At 36.1% G+C, this 21982-nt stretch overlaps 11 non-coding genes across 11 annotated transcripts; all 11 read right to left on the bottom strand.

The window, feature by feature from the left end:
- Positions 1-15: 15 nt before the first annotated feature.
- On the bottom strand, positions 16-140 carry LOC113362485. The gene has a single exon (XR_003365739.1). It is a non-coding gene; the product is annotated as a small nucleolar RNA snoR86 (small nucleolar RNA).
- Positions 141-570: 430 nt separating this feature from the next.
- LOC113362518 lies at positions 571-707 on the bottom strand. Its single transcript, XR_003365768.1, has one exon. It is a non-coding gene; the product is annotated as a small nucleolar RNA snoR74 (small nucleolar RNA).
- A 152-nt stretch (positions 708-859) lies between these two features.
- On the bottom strand, positions 860-941 carry TRNAS-UGA. The gene has a single exon. It is a non-coding gene; the product is annotated as a tRNA-Ser (tRNA).
- A 39-nt stretch (positions 942-980) lies between these two features.
- LOC113362487 lies at positions 981-1105 on the bottom strand. The gene has a single exon (XR_003365741.1). It is a non-coding gene; the product is annotated as a small nucleolar RNA snoR86 (small nucleolar RNA).
- Positions 1106-1464: 359 nt separating this feature from the next.
- Positions 1465-1589, bottom strand: LOC113362484. Its single transcript, XR_003365738.1, has one exon. It is a non-coding gene; the product is annotated as a small nucleolar RNA snoR86 (small nucleolar RNA).
- A 448-nt stretch (positions 1590-2037) lies between these two features.
- On the bottom strand, positions 2038-2174 carry LOC113362517. The gene has a single exon (XR_003365767.1). It is a non-coding gene; the product is annotated as a small nucleolar RNA snoR74 (small nucleolar RNA).
- Positions 2175-2326: 152 nt separating this feature from the next.
- On the bottom strand, positions 2327-2408 carry TRNAS-UGA. The gene has a single exon. It is a non-coding gene; the product is annotated as a tRNA-Ser (tRNA).
- Positions 2409-2447: 39 nt separating this feature from the next.
- Positions 2448-2572, bottom strand: LOC113362486. Its single transcript, XR_003365740.1, has one exon. It is a non-coding gene; the product is annotated as a small nucleolar RNA snoR86 (small nucleolar RNA).
- Positions 2573-2858: 286 nt separating this feature from the next.
- On the bottom strand, positions 2859-2957 carry LOC113362511. The gene has a single exon (XR_003365762.1). It is a non-coding gene; the product is annotated as a small nucleolar RNA snoR109 (small nucleolar RNA).
- A 689-nt stretch (positions 2958-3646) lies between these two features.
- Positions 3647-3732, bottom strand: LOC113362480. The gene has a single exon (XR_003365734.1). It is a non-coding gene; the product is annotated as a small nucleolar RNA R12 (small nucleolar RNA).
- A 137-nt stretch (positions 3733-3869) lies between these two features.
- Positions 3870-3955, bottom strand: LOC113362479. The gene has a single exon (XR_003365733.1). It is a non-coding gene; the product is annotated as a small nucleolar RNA R12 (small nucleolar RNA).
- Positions 3956-21982: the final 18027 nt, after the last annotated feature.

Raw genomic sequence — 21982 nt, 5'->3', positions numbered from 1 at the left:
AATGCAATAGATAGAAATATATCAACTTGTTCGAGGCCTTATTCAAAACTGAAATTATGATAGGCACGGAGAATCGATTTTTATTATTGCCAACCTTCAATGCAAATGTCACGTCATTAATAATTTGGACGACTTTGCTCTGCAAATTGGCTACAGATAACAAAACCAGAGAAATCCAGTGTAAATTACAATAGAAGCTATTAGTTACAAACATAATGACACATCATTATCGGCTACTACAACATAATTGTTAACAGAAAACAAAACCGGAGGGGTAGAAGCTATCAGTTCCAAATCAGGATTTCCAAAAATAATCACCTGGGCTAGGTCTTCATCATATCAGATGGCCACGGTTTCCACATGTCAGATTGCAGACACTTTCAGAAAATGCCTTCACAACTAAAGTACATATGCAAAACTAAGAAAGTTTAGATAGTACTCCATGTGTGTGTGTAATCTTGTATGTGTTATTGTATACCTACCTACTAAACAACCAAATTTCTGTTCTAGAGACTTCTATCAAAACCAAAGAGAATTTAGACAAATCAAGCAATGTAACCAAAATTTAAGTAATGTATCATCATTTACTGAACTTTCTGTTAATAAAGTGATTTAAAGAAGTTCACCCAATAACAATGACTCACTACAATTTCCCTGACATCAACGAGAGATATGTTCACAATAAGGCAACAAATCCCTGCTTTTTCTCATCAGGTTTAGATATCAAGCAAACACTACACAAAATCTACTGCAGCTTCATTCATTCATTAATATATCAAATGTATATGTAAACAGAAAGCAAAACTGCTAGTGTCAACTAATAATAAAAGCTATCAGTTGAAGTTAAAAATAATGATTTCGTCGACAGCAGGGTTCGAACCTGCGCTGGCGAAGCCCAACAGATTTCAAGTCTGACTCCTTAACCACTCGGACATATCGACTTTAGGTACTCAAATGTAGTAATAATCATTATAACTATAAATGTCACGACTTGTTCGAGGCCTTATTCAAAACTGAAATTATGATAGGCACGGAGAATCGGTTTTCATTATTGCCAACCTTCAATGCAAATGTCACGTCATTACTAATTTGGACGACTTTGCTCTGCAAATTGGCTACAGATAACAATAACCAGAGAAATCCAGAGTAAACTACAATAGAAGCTATCAGTTACAAACATAATGACACGTCATCATCGGCTACTACAACATAAAACCGTAAACAGAAAACAAAACCGGAGAAATCTAGTGTGTAAACTAGAAAAGAAGCTATCAGTTCAAAATTATGATTTCGTCGACAGCATAGTTCGAACCTGCACGGGCAAAGCCCAACAGATTTCAAGTCTGTCTCCTTAACCACTCGGACATATCGATTTTTGGTCTCAAATGAAGTAATAATCATTATAAGGAAATACATGAGAAATCAATTCATGACAAGACTGAACAGAAAAATGCAATAGATAGAAATATATCAACTTGTTCGAGGCCTTATTCAAAACTGAAATTATGATAGGCACGGAGAATCGATTTTTATTATTGCCAACCTTCAATGCAAATGTCACGTCATTAATAATTTGGACGACTTTGCTCTGCAAATTGGCTACAGATAAACAAAACCAGAGAAATCCAGTGTAAATTACAATAGAAGCTATTAGTTACAAACATAATGACACATCATTATCGGCTACTACAACATAATTGTTAACAGAAAACAAAACCGGAGAAATTTAGTGTAAACTAGGGTAGAAGCTATCAGTTCCAAATCAGGATTTCCAAAAATAATCACCTGGGTTAGGTCTTCATCATATCAGATGGCCACGGTTTCCACATGTCAGATTGCAGACACTTTCAGAAAATGCCTTCACAACTAAAGTACATATGCAAAACTAAGAAAGTTTAGATAGTACTCCATGTGTGTGTGTAATCTTGTATGTGTTATTGTATACCTACCTACTAAACAACCAAATTTCTGTTCTAGAGACTTCTATCAAAACCAAAGAGAATTTAGACAAATCAAGCAATGTAACCAAAATTTAAGTAATGTATCATCATTTACTGAACTTTCTGTTAATAAAGTGATTTAAAGAAGTTCACCCAATAACAATGACTCACTACAATTTCCCTGACATCAACGAGAGATATGTTCACAATAAGGCAACAAATCCCTGCTTTTTCTCATCAGGTTTAGATATCAAGCAAACACTACACAAAATCTACTGCAGCTTCATTCATTCATTAATATATCAAATGTATATGTAAACAGAAAGCAAAACTGCTAGTGTCAACTAATAATAAAAGCTATCAGTTGAAGTTAAAAATAATGATTTCGTCGACAGCAGGGTTCGAACCTGCGCTGGCGAAGCCCAACAGATTTCAAGTCTGTCTCCTTAACCACTCGGACATATCGACTTTAGGTACTCAAATGTAGTAATAATCATTATAACTATAAATGTCACGACTTGTTCGAGGCCTTATTCAAAACTGAAATTATGATAGGCACGGAGAATCGGTTTTTATTATTGCCAACCTTCAATGCAAATGTCACGTCATTAATAATTTAGACGACTTTGCTCTGCAAATTGGCTACCAACTACAACATAAATCCAACACCATAAAAAGAAGAGGAAACAGGAGAAATCTAGCGTCAACTACAATAGAAGCTATAGGTTAAACTTATGCAAATTGCTTAGATGATGAAATTTGCTGTTCAAGAAGGGTCTCCAAAATGGAGATTCCCATGCCATCTCTCCCTACTTCCCTTCTACAGGGATCAGAAATTAAATTACCAAGTACTGATTTAGGTTCTTACAACAACCTTACATAAAGAGAAAAATAAATATTTAGTTTTTGGTTTGTAGGATTTGTGAGAAGTTCGGTAAGCAGATATGTCGATTAAAGAGAAAAATCTCACAACAACCGGCCAGTAAACTTCTTTTTTCATTAATATAGCTACAGCCACAATGGCAAATCAAAATTAAGGATTTATGGATATGAAACCATAGACCCTAATCTTGGTACAATGTAGCACAGATTCAGCATAACTGGAAAAAATGAAAACAAGATGGACAAGTAAAGCCAAATTCAGGGTTTGCAAATGATTCCTATTTCAACAGAAAGTCCTGGTCTTACAAATGCATTAATATATGATAATCTATTAACGATTATCACAAATGAGTGTAAAAACTATTGAAGGGAGAGTGAGAATAAAGATTACTAATACTAAATTTGAGCATAGTGTTGAATTGAATCATTTAAATTTGAGAATGCATGACAAACTAAGAAAAATTAGAGTACGCAACTCCAAACATGTATAACCTGACTGATCAAGTGCAATGGGTTCAGATTCTGTACATAGAATCTATCTCAACAATAACGAGACTGAAATTACCCACAATACAAGGAAGAAAAATTGTCACCAACAACATATCAAACAAAGAAAAAAATTCAACTTGCAAGCACCAAAAGATCAACCATCAACAATAGAGAGTACTTGAACACTCACATTGTACCCAATCTTAAAATATTCACACTTATCTAAGAAAGAAATGAATCTCAAAAAGCTGAATACATTGTCAAAAAGAACTATAGCAATTCACCAACAATAAAATATGAGAATCATGATTTTCTATAAAAAGAAACTTATTGATGTTAGTCAGAAGTAGCCGGTTGTATGATCATATTAATAAAAATCAATGTGAATCCGACTGATTTCTATCTTTTTCATCATCCCAACATCAGAAGTTCTCCTTCACTTACAATGGAAGGACAAATAAAACACTAAAACCTGAAACTAAGAAAACAAAGGATTTTAAAATGAATAAAATCCATTGAGCAGAGCAAAAATATAAGATAACTCGGATACTTGTTGATGTTAGTCAGAAGTAGCTGGTTGTATGATCATATTAATAAAAATCAATGTGAATCCGACTGATTTCGATTTTTTTCATCATCCCAACATCACAAATTATCCTTCACTTACAATTGAACAATAAATAAAATACTAGACACTAGATTTTGAGAAATCTGCATTACCAATACAACGAAACAGGATTAATTAATTGATCACCAAACCAAAAATGAGAATGTAGCTGCTGTAAATTTGAAGGGTGTCATTCACAAAACTGGGCACCATCTAATGTTTATTGGCACTATGTAAAAGGTAATCTGTTATCTATTTACATACAAATCCCCGTTATCTGAATCAATGACCATAATGCCATCTCAAAGCTGCTTTTGATCAAAACAACACTAACTTAGACCTCATTAGACTAAACCCAAACAAGAACTCGGTAAAAATGAAACCGATTAATAGATGTAGCCAGATATTGTGGCTTGGAACATATAAGTGAATTCCAAACAATCTTACTCTGGTTAGATTAAATCAATGTTGGCTCTAAGCGGCAGTCAGGTTATTGCCATTGAAAAGACACCTGCTGTTGACTCAGATATAGAGCCGTGTTTTAATCGGCTTCTCTTTACAAGGAATTTCAGAAATAAACATCACTACTTAGGAAATAACAAACTAGAACTATGCATCTACTTCAACAAGAAACAAAATCTAGAAATAAACTCTTGAAATCAGTGAAAAACTGAGTAGAGAGGAGGAAGTAGCAAACCCTAATGGTTGGCTGCTGGTAACATCCACCTTGCGTAAGCTCTTTATAAGGATTTTTTGGAAATTTAGTTTCGTAGGACCAAATTAGGGTTTGCTATATGGACACTTGGTGAATAGGTACTGGGCTGAATGGTTATTGGGCGGATAAGAAAGTACCTACCCATACCAATGAAGAAGAATTTTCTTCAACCTGAAATCTACCTGGAAGTTCTAGGGGTGAGCATGGGCCGGTATGGACCGGTTTTTGCCTCATCCGCATCCAATCCAATTCCTTACGAATTTGAGATTTGGCATCCGCATTACAATCCAACATCCAAAGGATTTGCACCCATTGGATGCACGGATGAACGGATTGGATACGGATAATCCAATGAATTTATTTAAATTAAAATATATAGTGAAGAAATAAAACAAACATAAATGACTTCATATAAAACCTACACATTTTATATATGTATGCAAATATAAAAGTAGCAAACCCTTATGGTTGGTTGCTGGTAATATTCGCTCCGCGTTAGCTTTTTATAAGGTTTTTTCGGAAATTTAGTTTCGTAAGACCAAATTAGGGTTTTCTATGGACAAAGAGAGCATGTTATATGGACGTGAATGGGTTAATGGGATGATAAGAGAGCACCTACCATATGAAAGAAGATGAAGTTTCTTCAACCCGAAATCTAAAACTGAACCATATTTTAGGGCATACCTAAAACTTTCAGAGTATACTAACCAATAAAATCTCATCTAGGGTACCCTTATAAGGGGTATCCCTTGGGTTGTTCAATTGCCTATATACCCTCAAACTGTTTTAATTACTATCTTTAATATAAAAACCTAAAATCATCTTTCAAAATTTTAAATCAATTTCACAAACATAATCTCTTCTTCTTCCTCTCTACCCTATTATAGCCGAACTCATCCAAAAAAAAAAATCATCGCCGCGAAAATTTAATCGTCGATTAAACTCAACTATAATGGTTCGTAAAAAGGAAAAGTCAATGAGTAGGCATTCAATATCGTCTTATAATCCATCAATTGATGAAGAATAACCAAATGAAGATGAAGGAGTAAAAACTGAAATTGAACCACAAAATCAACCAATTGAAGCACTAACTCCGGAAATGAGGATACGCAAGTAAGTTCTACAAACCCAATCTCTTATTTGTTGTTTTTCATCGATTCAATAGGGTTAGTTCTGAAGAAAAAAAATTAAGGTTTTTGACGGTTACAGAGGAGGGTTCGACGCAAAACTAGGTTGCGATTTGAGCCGAAATGTTTTTTATAATTTCAGCCTGAAAGTGAATATGAACAGTTCGGCTTGAAATATCATACGCAATTTACGCCGAACCTAGTCACAATTAGGAGTTACAATTGTTGCTCGGCTTATTCGATAGTATTGAGATTGAGCCGAACCCTATTCATCTAGTTTATAATATATATGGACAAGGTATAGGTTCGTCTGGTTATGATATTTCCATTATAAGCCGAACTACCCTCTGTAATTGACAGTCAAATGAGAGTTAATGGGTTCGGCTCATATTGGGTATTTCGGGGTAGCCGAACCCTATTCTATGTATATAGGTTTTTAGGTTCGGCTTGTTCTTATATTTCCATTATAAGCCTAACAAGTTACTGTGATTCAATGTCCACTGATGTTTATTGGGTTCGTCTCATAATAGGTATTACGAGGTAGCCGAACCATGTAATTGGCTATCTCTTACAAACATAGACTTGTGTTAGTTCACCAACTTTCAATATATTAATCAAGTTTTATACTTGTTTTAGGAATAACAAAGTTAAAAAGAGGAAGAAGATGGAGGTTACTCCTTCTAATTCTAAAACTCACGATCCTCGAGGAGGAGGTCACAAAAAATTGGGAGTCGGAGACAGAGGAGGTGACAAAGATGCCTCGTTACAAATTCGTGAATCACTACTAGAGATACAAAAAGAAGAAGAAAAAGAAAGAGAGGGTGATGGTGGTCATATTAATGAAGAACCTCAACATCAACCAAAACCTCGGAAAGAGAAGAAGCTTGCTCAACCCTGGGTAACAAGTTTGCACATTCCTCATAAGGATAACATAATCCCAGCTCGAGATGATGGTTTTCCCCATGTTCTTCCAGAAGATGGAGGAAATGTGTTGATCGGTTACGCCGAATCTTAGGCAAAGAGAATATATGAGACTCCTGATCACAACGATGTCGTCCGAGTATTGAGACACCAGAGGGCAGCGGCATGGAAATTGTCCGAAGAGGTTCCCGAGGTGGTTGCTTACGTACAATCATCTGCTTTATGGCCTTTGATTGAACATGAACATAAGGAATGTGATAGAGTGACTATCTCCGCCTTCTCCGAGCGATTTTGTCCTGAGACTTATACGTTTCACTTAACCGTTGGGGAGATGAAAATCACTCCTGATGACGCGAACAAGATTACGGGGCTTAAAGTGAGGGTTAGAAGCGTGGATGCCGACTATTATGATATGAGTTGGACGGAGCTATATAAGTTTTACAATTAATGTTTTGGTTGGGATGATTACAAGACTGAACTCGAGTTTTGTCGTTCCGTTAAAGATGTAGACTTGGTTCAAGAGGAAGGTGTGACAAACAAAAAGCTTAAGAAGATCAAGCTTACTAACTTGAGAGACAAATTTGGGAACACAAAAGAGAAAGTAAAAAATGGGGAGCTGGTAATGGATGAGATAAAAGTGAAGCAAACCGGAACCGCATATTTGCTTTATGCTCTTGGCAGAGATATCTTCTCCGACCTACTGGAAACAAGGTGAATGTCAATCATCTCATATTGGTAAAGGGATCTTGATATCGTTAACAAGTACGTTTGGGAACCGCTGCTCTAGCTCACCTTCTTGAACAACTTGCGACGACCTCTAAGTTGACAAGTACAAACATTGGAGGGAACTTTACTATGCTTCGGGTAATTCTCAACAATCCAATATCCTTTTTTTTATACAATGCTTATTTTCTGTGGGATCAGTAAAGGGTTCGGCTTGTTGTTGATTTCAATTTCAAGCCGAACTCTCTTCTGAGACTTCAGCTTGGTTGGGTTCGGCTTGTTGGTTAAATCCATTTCAAGCCAAACATTACAGTGAGTTACTTTAATTTTCATCTTGTCGCTTCATTTCCTTCTTAATTTTGGATGTAGGTGTGGGTATATGGCCATTTCTCCATTTTGGGATTGGCCAAACAACTTGAAAAGGATGTAGATTGGGTTGATACACTTCCAACAATGGTGCAGTACAAGTTTGAGGACGAGATGAAAAGGAATAAACAACATTTGGTGGCAAAGTTGAGAGAGGCGTCGATTTTGATCCATATAAGAAGGGGGATGAAGTCTTTGTCGATGAAGTTTTTGATAAGGGAGACATGCCGGTAGGTATGTACTATGGACCATTGTTTTATCCCGATGGTTGTGTAATTTATTATCCTCGGCGAGTACCACGTCAATTAGGAACCGTCCAAAAGGTCCCTTTGTTTGACGAGAAATTCAGGTTGATGCCAAAGGGTCCTACTGGAACCAAAATCACCACTTCTTGTTGGAGTCCGGAGTATGATCCCGAACTTAGCATTGAGCATTGGAAGAAGTTAGACGACAACATATTAAATATGGCTGTTTTAGCACTTGTGAATGGAGATCCTCGTGAAGTTGATATGTGCTATATGGATTGGTACAGCCGAATTTCACATCCCTTTATTATCAATAAGAAAAGTCAGAAAACAATTGATAAGGAGAAGGCGAAGCAAAAGGCGACCATCATCTCCAAAAGTCTACTTATGAAGAACTATCGAAGGCTTTCAAGACAATGGTAATAATGGCATTAATGTATAATGTTGAATTTGCTATAACATAAATATAAGATTATATAAGTTACTCATAATTAAAATTTATTGATGTTAGAGCACTGCTCGGTCGAACTCGCAAGCGTTGCTATCTCAAGCTTGTTTGTCAGGTTTAGTTGTCAAAACTATAATTCTTGATTTCTAGTATACTTATAGCTAAGTCTCAGATTAGGATAGAAAGTGTAGTTGAGCATTAGACTTCACGGCGTTCATCGGTTGAAGACGAAGAACTACTAAGGGGAGCTTATGGAACTTCATCAACAAAAGGTATGTGGAGACTTGAACTTATCTATCACTAAAAAGTCTATCTGCTCTATCTCCTATTTGATACAAAAGTTGTAATAGCCATATAGACTTCAGTTATGCACATTTGATATTTCGAGCTGAGTTTAAATCGCTCACATATTTATCGAAATATGTGTTGGTAAACTTTCACTTTAACCAAGTTCATCTTATATTCTTGACGAAAGTCAAAATATGATCATGTGAAAATCGCCTTGTAACATCTTACATTATTTGTGTGAGACAGTCATTTGATGTAGACTCGGAATGTTTCATATTGATCATTCGATCACTTGAAAATTGCTTTGAAGCTAATAGTTTTTGTGAGACAGCTATTGTCGTCTTCCGAGAATGTTTCAATGATTTAAATGGTGTTTAGAACAATTGGATATAAGCATAGTATGCGTACTTGCATATATGTAATCCAAGTCCGGGAACCATATTATGCATACCCGTATGCGTACTAGTTGGTTTAGTGAAAGTCCGGGAACCTTGTACGCATACCGGTACGCGTACTGGCGTGAGGTTCAGGTCCGAGGATTTCTGCTGAGTTTGGAAGGAATGCAATCTTTTGCAAACCGTGGCAATAATGTTCATGACTTGATTCGAGTGAATCAAAATCAATTTTGCTTCAATTGTGTCTTGTATACTTCTAAGAGAATATAAATAATTGAACAACTCTAGAACTAGTTTCATCTGAGTCATTTGAACTAGTTATGGTTAAGATGAATTAGGTTGATATGAAAGTGTTCATATGGCTAACTTCGGTTAACTATTATTGAGCCAACAAGGTGCACACGTTTATGTACGGTTACTCATATCTAAATTAAGTCACTTTTCATTTGTGTATAACAAGCTAAGTTCGATCTAACGGTTGAAAGATATATGCTTGAGTCTAATCAGGTTTTCATCTAGCGGTGAATATTGAATGCTTTGTTACTGAGGTATCATTTATTGCAAAACCTGATTTGAAGACTATATAAAGGAGAACTCTAACAATTGGGAAACCTAATCCCCACACCTTCTTTTTGATACTAGTTGCGACTAGAGTCGATTCTCCTTTAACCTTAGGTTTTTCACGAAACCCTGTAGTTTAACGACTCGAAGACTTCATTGGGATTATGAAGTCAGACCAACTATTTTCTATGTAGTTGTTGTTCTGATCTTGCTATTTTCTATCGTGATTGAGTACTATCTTCTCTAAGACTTGCTCGAGATTTAATCTCCGATAGGAAAGATAAAAAGCAGTCACAAACATCTTCGTCTCATCGTTTGTGATTCCACAATATCTTGTTTACATACCATACGATTAAGATTATTGTGAGGTTATTGATATTTCTAGGCCGTTCTTCGGGAATATAAGTCCGGTATATCAATTGGTTCCTGTTCACCTTGATTTATCAAAAGACGGAACAAAACTCATAGGTTTATCTGTGGGAGACAGATTTATCTATTCACTTTTCTGTGTGAGACAGATTGGTTTATCAAGTATTTGACTTTGGTTCGTAGCAAATCTTGGTTGTGGGTGAGATCAGCTAAGAGAATCAAGTGTGCAGAATTCGGCGTGGTTCTAGTGGCGTAAGGAACGTGATTGTACCTTGATCAGTGTGAGATTGGTTAGGGCTCAACTACATTCCAGTCCGAAGTTAACTTGGAGTAGGCTAGTGTCTTTAGTGGCTTAATACAATGTGGTGTTCAAATCTGGACTAGGTTCCGGGGTTTTTCTGCATTTGCAGTTTCCTCGTTAACAAAACTTCCAGTGTCTGTGTTACTTCTTTTCCGCATTATATTTGTTTACTAGAACTTCACCCGTGCCGTAACGGCACGGCCTCCATAGTAAGTAAAAAAATTATGTCAATTTTAACATTTGTCATTTTTTTGTTGGCTCTATATAAAATGATAATTATTCTATATGTTTTTTAATTGTTATGTTTTATATTTTTGAGAATTGCTAGGTTGACCTAAAATTTGTCTTGAAAAAATCATTGGGTGAAACATGTAGTGAGACCAATTGAAAACTTTTACTATCATTATCATTGTTGGGTTTTTCTCGGTTGTTTTTCGGAAAAACTTGCGGTCATCTTGTCCAATTGTTTCTTTTGTATTAATAACCATCTTATTTTCACATTAAAAAAATCAACCACAACATCCATAATAATGTTATTTGTGTGTCCTAATTACATAGAATAAACATTGCCACTAACATACTAAGCACCTGCACTACCATCACCGGAACCACCCATCACCACTACTTTTTCTACCACCAACATTATCGTCCTTGGCTCTACGCACCGCCACTCATAAAGACCACTCCGATCATCTGTAATGTTTATCAACAAATTTATTATTTATTTAAAGAAAATATATTTATTAAGACATTTATAATGAGAGATTAATTAAATTAAAATATTTATTATGTGAAGTTAATGACACAATAATGATATAAATAACTAAAACCATTGATATATCTTTTCCCTAAATAAATCTCAGCCGCTCTTTATCTTACCTACTTGTCCAAATGCAAAATTTAGATTAATACAATTTTTTTTGGTATGGTATACAAAATAAAACATTATTTACAGTTTATATGCAAAAAATTAATTATATGTCAAAAGGGGGTTGGTGCCCAGCTTATTGCTCGATTAACAATAAATTCATTGTAAACGTTTTCTCTTTTGTTTTCTAATAAATCCCTTTGAGGCATCTTTTTATGCAAAATAATTTGTTGAATTGTAACCGCCCTTAATCTTGGTTTGGTATCTAACTTTCAGAATGATCTTGGTTTCTTTATAGTCCTCAACGGTTCATCTTCTTTCATGTGCCAACCCAACAAAAATCTGGCCTAGAATATTTATTTTAATTTAAAAAAAAATAGAAAATAAAAGAATTTTTTTTTTAAAAAAACTAATATCAAATAAAACAAATAAACCAATGGTAACTAAGTAATTCATCCAACTGCCACTACTTCTTCCACCACCCCCGCCCACCATCACAACCACCACCGCTAAATTTATTATGTATTGTATTAATGAAAGTATTAGTTTAAATTTAAAAAAATTAAGAAAATAAAAGAAAAACAAATTTAAAAACTAAATAATTTATGTACCTTACACCTTCTCATCCCACTACTACTACTTCTTACACCACCACCACCATTAACAACATCACTCCACCATTCTCACCAACGCCCACTACCATTATCCCCACCGCTGATCCACCACCCCCGCCCACAATCAGAATCACTATTAATGTCTACTGATTTTTAAGATAAATTCATGATGTACTGTATTAATGAAAGTATTAGTTTAAATTTAAAAAATTAAGAAAATAAAAGAAAAACAAATTTTAAAACTTAAGTAATTTATGTACCTTACACCTTTCTAATCCCACTACCACTACTTCTTCCACCACCATACCATGAACGTCATCACTCCACCATTCTCACTAACACCCACCACCATTATCCCCAATACTGATCCACCACCTCCGCACACCATCACAATCACCATTAATGTCTACTAATTTAATATAAGATAAATTTATATGTACTGTATTAGTGAAAGTATATTTATTTAATTAATTAAACAAATATTTACTATGAAATACTAATAGAACACTAATTATTGAAAGTTAATTAAACTGATCATTTTACGGCCGTAGATTTAGCTTTCCCAATAATGAATCTTGGTCGCTCTTTATCTTGCCTAAGTTGTCCAAACTATGCTTTATAAGCTAGAATATAATTGAAATATCACAGATTGTGCGTAAGTTCAATCAATTGTGAATCCAACCTTTGGTTGTTAATTAAATTGATTGGCACTTGGATATTGGTTTTTGATACCGTCCAAGTTATTTCTTATATTCAATCGGGCTCGAAAATTCCTATTTATTTGATTGCGGATTGAATTGAGAAATAGAGATATAACTCTTTGATATACTTTTCTTAAGATTGAGTCTGACTGTCTAGTTGATTCTCTTGAAAGTATATTGGATTTAGTCCATACAGATTGCTAAGAGAAATATTGGGTGTGGTTGTTAGACCCCCGCTTTTTCAGCTGACAAATGAATTTAGGTTGCGGCAGGTAAAGAGATGTTGAATAAAATGAGGAAGAAAGCTAGTTGTGAAACAACGTTGACGATTGATGAACAAAATTACCTCATCGATGAGTGGGATGCTATTATAACCAAATGAAAAGGACCCCAACTACCCATCAAAAGGACGACGAGGAAGAGGGATCGAGAAGCTGGTGAAGGCACAAGCGAAGGTGGTAGTCGCGGCCCAACCGGGGATGATGACGCAGCGGAAGATGAACGTGAAAGTGACAGAAGAGGAGGCCGTGGAACCAGCAAGAGGGCCTGTGGTCAATGAACTTTTATGTTGGCTATGTTTGATTAAGTACACTTTTATCTTATATTTGTTAACCTTGTTCTCGACAAGTTGACTTTTATGTTTGCTAGTTCTTTTCGTGTTATCGGCAATTTGACTTTTGTGTTTTAATCGTGTAATAGATACCTTGAATTTTCAGTTTTAATCGTGCTACAGACAAGCTCAGTATCTGGAACTTACCAGGTTCGGCTAGTCCTGTGAATGTCCTAATGTGCCGAACCTGGTAAAATTCAGGTGTCTGGAATTAGTCAGGTTCGGCTAGTCCTGTAACTATCCATACAAGACAAACCTGACAAGTTCTAGTCCTCTGGATTTTACCAGGTTCGGCTTGTATGAGAAACTTTCAGTATCAGTCGAACCTTGTAATTTACAAATGAAATTCCCTCAACGGGTAGTTTTTTTTTTTTTAAGAATTGATTCGTTAGGGAATTTCTATATATAGTGTTGACCCTCTATAGCAAATGTTTTACTAAACTTGTCGTTGTTCCAAACCAAATTGTGTTTTGCATTTGTACTCCAAAATGGAACCATTCACCGTTGAAGATGATAAAATTCTTGTCAGAGCTTTCATTCGAACTTATCGTGACGGCCTAATAAACATTATTCGATGTTTTAGAAAAGGGTAAAAGAATTCCAGTTTGAGTTAAATAGGAATCTTAAACGTCGTAAGTGTATGAAATTAGCTGAAAGATTTGAGAGTATTTGTTATACTATGCGAGATTACATTAGAATATTAAGATGGGTCAATCAATATCATACCAGTGATACTAATGAAGAGAAGGTGAGTATCCCAAATTCCACCGCGCTTATATTATGAAATAAGGTACGATTTTGTTTGAATACTAACTTGTGAATTCTTCTTTTTTAAGGATGCTAGAATTCAAAGCCTTTGGGAAATACGCCATTGAGGAAGATACGAGCTTGGGATGTGTTATACATGGTTGTGGAGAAGAATTCCTATATTTGTTAGAGAACTAGTCGCCGAGATTCGTTAGAGTTGATATCCGTCGAGATCCATTGAACTATTATGTAAAACGAGATTACTAGTGTGTAATCTAAGTTTCTATTTAAGTGAAATAGTAAGTGAAATTCAACCAAAACACAGGATGTGGTTAGGATTATAAGACCAAATTATAAGTTGTTGAACCTTTAAATTTTCAAACTTTCAAAAATTGTAACCGTTACTTTAACATGTTCGGCTTATAATATAAACATCATTCAATCCGAACCTTTGAATATTCAAATTAGATTATAGTAACGACTATTTATTTTTTTGAAAAATATAGTCGTTGTAAACCGGCTCTTATATATGCCTACCTATTGTTTTACGTTAGAAAGCACATGTCCTGAAAAGTATGGCAGCCCCTAGTCCTAAGTTTACTCTAGATGAAGATTTGTCTCTTTGCACAAACTATATAGCATACTATCCAAATAAGGGTGAAGAACGAGGAGTGGAGAGTCTGATGAGTATGTACTACTTGGTTCGAATTCATGAAGCATTCTCCACCGAAACAGGTAATCCCCACAACCGGGATTCGGCATCCTTGTTTTGCCGAATTAAATCTATAAAAAAAAGGTTACCGACTTTATAGCTTTAGTTCGTGTTATGAATCGATATCGACTCAAAGGTGAAACAACCTCCGAGATTGAAGTGCGAGCTGTAGAGGAATGGTGAAGATGGAAAGGAAAATATTTCAAATATGAAGCTCACTACCACATCCTTAGAAAGTTTCTCATAACCCGTTTGGGATATTAGATGGATGGTTTTCTTTTATAATGCTACCATGTTTTTATGTGATGGGAATGTAATCTTTTATCATATGAATGAAAAAAACTTTAGAATATAAGAATATTTTTACACACGTTCGGCAGGTACGTAACCTCTTTAATTGTCCGAACCCAACTAGGAATACTGGGTTTTTGAATTTGTCAGGTTTGGCTTGCTATGTAATAAGTATAATCAGCCGAACCTGACTGGGAATTCTGGATTTTGGTATTTGTCAGGTTTGGCTTGGTACGTAATAAGTATAATCAGCCGAACCTGACTGGGAATTCTGGGTTTTGGTATTTGTTAGGTTCGGCTTGGTACGTAAAATCTCTTACCAGCCAAACCTGACTGGATATCCAAAGTTTATTTTTTTTGTCAGGTTCGGCTTGGTATGTAAAATCTATAATCATCCAAAACTGACTTTATATTTGGTTCGGCTTGTATTAAATGTGCCGAACCACATCCTGTGTTATGTATTATGGCCCTTATAGGTGGTTCGGTGCATAATTGATATTACGGGACAGCCGAACTTGATTGTGTTTTAACACTTATAGACAACCAAAACAAATTTCCCAAAAATAAAAATAAACCATACAAACATTAGTGTCTCGAGGGTACATTTAATAGCATTTCTAATATTATATAATCCTCACCATCCGCTTGAAGCAAAAAAAAAGACAAAATAGATTGAGTGCGCCATTACAAACCAAAAAACTCCTCCATATATCACTTTATGGAGATCCTAAACGGATCTCATCATCTTCACTAACCTCTTTGTCATCATCTTCATTCTCATCACTCAATCATAAATTCACTTGTCCACTTGTGAGCGACACATTCAAAGCTTTCCCAAGATCCATTTCCGTTTCATAATTTGCACACCAATCCATCGAGTAATTATTTTCAAATCTAGGCCAAAAGGCTGCACTCATCAAGGGAGGTAATGGGCAACCAGGTCTAAGTTTGAGGCCGATAAAATGACAATTTTGAACAAATCCTATCTTTTATACATCATGGCAAGGTTTTGTTGGAGGCACGTAAGTAAAACTATTACTCGTCCACCCGAAGCAATGTACCACACACTCAAATGCCTCCGCTATTAGAAACCCACAAATGGCATTGACATCCAATGTTCTTGTGTGATGATTAAATCCCCATGTAAACGACGTTCGAATGCAATGTACTCCAATGCCACCCCTGCATCTCCTTTTGTTCCACCTCTCATCATTGTCTTGTATAATTCTTTGTTCAGGTGTAGGGTTTGTAGCAATCGTTTCCTAATATAGTTGACTTCATTTTCTTTGGCCACCGAATTGTTCCCTTCTTTAAAATGACCAAGTTGTTACGTCGTGACGTAATATCCACAACTTCTATCACCTTCTACGTCGTCCATTGCTATAATATGCTCATGAATTACCGATGGTAGGTGTACCAAGTAGTTATCGTACATAAAATTGATAGTCCGCAAATTGTTACCGGACTTATCTCTTTTGGGTCCTCTCATCCTACCAATTTCATGTACAATCCTTTTTTCCTTTATCTTGGTTTATGAAGGATATATCTTACTCTTCCCTTTGACGTACTCTTTACTATCCTTTACTTGTGACATACAATTATTTTCCTTGACCTCTTTGTTATTTGTTTCGGCTTTTTGAATACTTAGGCGACCACGTTTTCTTGGAATTTTCACTTCTTTCTCCTTAATAACCTTCTCAATTTCCTTCTTTGCTTTTCCATACCTTGCATCATGGTACTCAACGCCGGATGGATCCCTATAGGTAGCCAATAGTTCCTTGTTGGCTTGTCTAGTTTTGAAATTATTCATTTTCTTACTCTTCCTACCTTTCGGGACCCCTTTCTCCGGTTCCAAAATATTCTCTTGGGTGAAAGGATACATGACCGACATCATGTTGTGACATAGTATTTGTTTTTGAGCTCGGAACATCTTCCTATACATCTCCGCCAATTTTTTCCCATTTGTCGTGTCTCGAATATCTAGATCATCCTCGTCATCTTCGTTTGGGAGAGGCTCAAAGCTTAATTGTTTGTAAAAAGGATCAATATCCTCAAACGGTACGATACCATCCTTGTACCGAAGTATGTCATGGCGGCATGGGAGTCCCATAGATGTCTTCATTTTACAAACACACTCTTCCTCCAAGTTAACAGATAATTTGTCAATCAACTCCACTTCTTTCATCAATAAGTCAATGCATAGATGGGAGACTTTATAAGTTAATCCACGTAGCCATTTACTATTATAATCTTTGTGTTTAAACATAAGGTTATGTTCGAACGCCGCTTTAATTCTCACAACATCACTTTTGAAATATTCATCAATTGCAACACATACCGTGACAAACGTGTCAACGCAACCAAAAAGGTTAATCTTTAACCGATAATGAGCCAACTCTACCATACTCGTGGCTTGGTTGTCGAAGTGTTTGTGTCGATTTGTGAAACAAGACAAGAAACTTTCTTTATAAGGTTCCAACACATCTTTGAGAAAATAAATAATGACGTCGGGGTAGTCGGTCCTCCAATGATGAATAAGCATTTTTAACATTTTCTTCATAGACATCCTCGGTGATTGACCATACCAAAGCTTCTCACTCTCCATGCAAAGAAGCCCGCAACCTCTCATTCTTTTCATATTCTTTCAAGAATTCCCTCTTTTTCTCTACTCGTTTTTTCACCGGTAGTTTAGAAATATTGTCTAATTCTTTCATCTTAAGTGGTTGAATTATCGGTTGGAAGTTTTTCCTCACATTGCACCATATATGAAACGTACAAATAAAGTTTAAAGCATCCGGGAAATACCTTATTAATAGCATAAATCAACGGTGAATCTTGATCGGATACGAACACTTTAGAAAGAGCACCCTCCCAGAAGATTAACTTAATTTGTTATAACCCCCAAACATAACTTTCTTTCTTCTCGTTTTTCAAGAAACAAAAATCCACAGTGAACGGTGCCTTTGTCGACGTATTCCCAATAATGTTCATCAACGACATCTCATATTTGTTAGTCTTGTACGTGCAATCCAATATAAGAACTTGTGGGAAGCAGAGAGCCAATTTGATGCATTCCGGATGGGGAAGAAAAAGGTGTGTGACTTGACCGAAGTCATCCAACTTTTTTTGGAAAGCGTAGTTATGCTTCAGCCCTAACCACATCACTTGTTGCATCACCATCCTACCTTGCAAATTGAGTCTTCTAATCTTATTTCTTGCGTTGTATATAGTTTGCATAGTCGACTTGTTATTCTTGTAGTCCTCCTTCAATTTACTAAGAATCCTAGACGGTGCCATACGTTCTCGTGTCACTTTATATACTTCTATCATTTCAATGGGTTTGAGTCGTGCTACTTTCCATGAAGGTTACGTGGACGTGGGTGGTTATGACGATAATCCATAGTTTTATTCATAACCCAATATTCATGATTGATTCTTATTCTTGAGGTTGAAAACGATCTTGAAAGGGAACGTTGTTTTCTTCGTCTTTGTACTATTCTTTATCCAGGTTTTCCCAACATATATAGAACCCTTTTTAACCTTGCTATCGCCGGTTCCACGTCGCTCACAAATCATTTCAAACTGATCCCCTCGGATTTGTCATCCTTTAACTAGTACACAATTTATCTCATTGCGTGTTCCTCAGCCCAAGGTTGTGCTTCGGGTTTAATTTTCAATGTCTACGTTCATTAAAACACAAATAATTAGTAAGAAAAACTTTGGAATATTCCGATAACATTAAGGTAAACACCAAATTCTTATATACCAAATCATTTTGGAAGTGATCCTTAGTATCTTCGTGAATTATGTCTATGGGATCAGGTTGATTTTCCACCGGTATAGGTCCACCAAGCACGATCTAAAAAAAATATCACAAGGTTAGATACCACAAAGAAAAATTAATGGCTAGGTTCGGCTATTACGATATTCACAATATGTGTTGAACCAGTAACAAATGAACCCAACAATTATCAGGAAAATAAATGGTAATGTTCGGCTTGTATTCTACTTATGTAAAAAGCCAAACCATGTATTTCCAAAAGGTTCGGCTCTTACGATATTCACCAAATAAGTCGAACCATTAACATTTTTTCTTTTAAAACTCTCAGGAGTAGGTTCGGCTCGTTATGACACTTTAAAACAAGCTGAACTAGGATCTAGCAAATAGGCGAGAAGTAACAAAATAAAGGTTCGTAGGCTAACCATAACACTTGTAGCTATCCGAACTGCCCATCATTTGTCAATAACCAGGTGGGTTCGGCTGATAAATTTAATCCGAACATATTCCTGGTTCGCCGAACCATAGTGAAAAATACAAACTTTCGATGATTTTAAGCTACAAAAGTGAGATTAAACATAAGATAGAAGTGTACATGTGTATTAGAAGCATTTGGTTCCTCATATATGTATTCATCATCTGGATTTGGCTCATAAAAATCACCATCTTGATTTTGAGTTTGTGTAAAATCATTCTCATAATCTAACAAATCAGCCATTTCCGGATCATTGTTGTAATTGATGTGTATTTTCCTAGTTTTTTTAGATGAAGATTGACCCTCCTCGTCCATTGAATTAAAATACAAGCTTTTTTCTCACTTTCTCCTTCTCCTTCTCCAAAAAAACCTAACTTTTTTTTTCTTCCTCAAAATTTTTCATCTACAAAAATTTATAACTAAATTATCTTAATCACTAATCATTAATATTAATCACTAATCACGATTATTAATAACTAATCATTAGTATTAACACTAATACTAAAAGGGCAGATTTTCCATTACTAAAAATATTTGGTTATGGGGTTATTGATTTTACTATTTACAATCAATTTTTGTCTTTATTCAGTATGCCCTGGAATTTTTACATATGCCCGAAAACAAGGTTTGAAATTTTCCTCGAAGTTTAATGCTTCATCAATTGGGCCCCTAAGCAGGCTCAAAAATCAAAGAGCTTGCGCAAACCAGATATATAATCTTCCGGGAATTAAAAATTCGGGGTAAAACATCAAAAACGGACATCGTATAAAGATTCTAAAGCCTTTTCAATGAAGGCCTTATATTTGAATTTTTTGACGACGAAATTATAACGAAATTTTCACTCATTCACGTAAGTTTCCATTCATTCCACCACCAAGGGACAAGTTTATGTCTGTTGAAGGTGGATTTTCAACAGAGGTCCAAACCGTCAAATCATGATACTGCATGTTTCTGACACGGCTTCAGGTATCCATGTGAGGATTCGTGTTTTAGGAAGTATGATGCATATGTCGCTCGAAAGGCCTCTCCGGAGCGTTCGACACCGGGCATTTCATCATAGTCTCTATGTAGAATAACGTAATTGGGCGGTTCTCCGTAAGATTGAGAGCTTAACGCTTTCAGGATGTCGGTGACACTCACTGTTCCCTGACTACATATAGGAATTCGCTTCTACATAGAAGAACGATTGGGCGGTTCTCCGTAAGATTGAGAGCAATAATGCCTTCAGGAGGCCGGTGACACTCACTGTTCCCTGACTATGTAGAGTGTCCGTGTATAGACTCAGGAGGTCCTCCATACATGAAATGTTGATAGCGCAAAACGTCTTCGGGACATTGGAAACACTCGCTGATTCACTGACTATACGCAAGAGATTAAATTCTACGTCATATTCACCATTGAATTCCTAGAAGATAATATATCTTATCTTATTGCTCCTATTCCATGGTCAAACTCACGAATGGTTCTATGGAATGGTAATAGATAAATGTATTACTCCGATTTCATGATCGAATCCACGGCTGATCTCATGAAACGGTAATAGATATTACTCTGATTTCATGGTCGAATCCACGACTGATCTCATGAAATGGTAATATCACCACCTTTCTTATTACTCCGATTTCATGGTCAAATCTACGATTCCGTGAGATGGTAATAAAATTATCATTTTATTATTCCGAATCCATGGTCAAATCCACAGTTGATTCTATGGACTGATAATAAATGACTGCTCACTTTATTGCTCAGTTTTATGAATCATTCTCCACTGAATTTCATAAATCAGTAATAAATACTCAACAACCGGGCATCTGGACCATCACTGAGTAAGCCCCACAAAAAATGGTGCAAGTTTACTCGACAATGATGCACGACTGAGCACCTGGATGCACAAACGAGCACCAAATATATGGACAGATGAGGAATCCTACGCAAAACTGGAGAAAAACAACAAATAATAATAAAATAATGAGAGGCGCCCAGGGGCCGGGCCCACCGGTCGGCCGGCCATGCCCTAGCTGCGGGAGGTCCCATGCCTCCTTTATTATTTTGCCCTATTTTGTTATTTTTCATGAACTCATGAAAACTCCTTGATTTTAGCAACTTTCCTTGTTTGTGCAAAACTCATGAATTCTCCATAACTTCATGGATTCATGAAATAATATTATAAAATAGGGAAAGGTGTGCGGGACCGGGCAACTTAGCCGGCCGACCATGCCCAAGTCGTGGCCGGTCCCACACCTCACAATCCCTAGCCTTTTATAATTATTGCTCCCAATCTCATGAAACTCCTCAGTTTCAACAAAACTCATGGATTCTCCATAATTTCAAGGATTCATGAAAAAAATAAAAATATAAAATTAGGGAAAGGTGTGCGGGACCGGGCAACCTAGCCGGACGGCCATGCCCTAGCCGTGGCCGGTCCTACACCTTGCAATCCCTGGTCTTTTATAATTATTATTTTCTTCAATTCATGAAACTCCTGGGTTTGAGCAAAATTGATGATTTCTTCATATTTTCTCAAATATTGCTCAAATCATGAAAAACCAAAAGCCAACATGGTCACACGACTGGATAGCCTCTCACGTCAATTTTAAATATTGAAACACTTTTATTTTAATATTTACAAAATATTGATGGGTTGAGCATACATGCTCATTCCAACAAAAATCAAGAATTTCAGTCAAGATGAAACTCTTATGAAAATTCACAATGTTGCTCGAACGCACATCAAAAAATATTGAAACTCTCAGTACGGAGACACGGACACCAAGGAAACGTGTGCATGCCCTCATGACCGACCAGAATC

This window comes from Papaver somniferum, chromosome 3 (assembly GCF_003573695.1).
Source record: "Papaver somniferum cultivar HN1 chromosome 3, ASM357369v1, whole genome shotgun sequence".
Lineage (NCBI taxonomy): Eukaryota > Viridiplantae > Streptophyta > Magnoliopsida > Ranunculales > Papaveraceae > Papaver > Papaver somniferum.
This window is presented reverse-complemented; position numbering and strand designations above follow the sequence as displayed.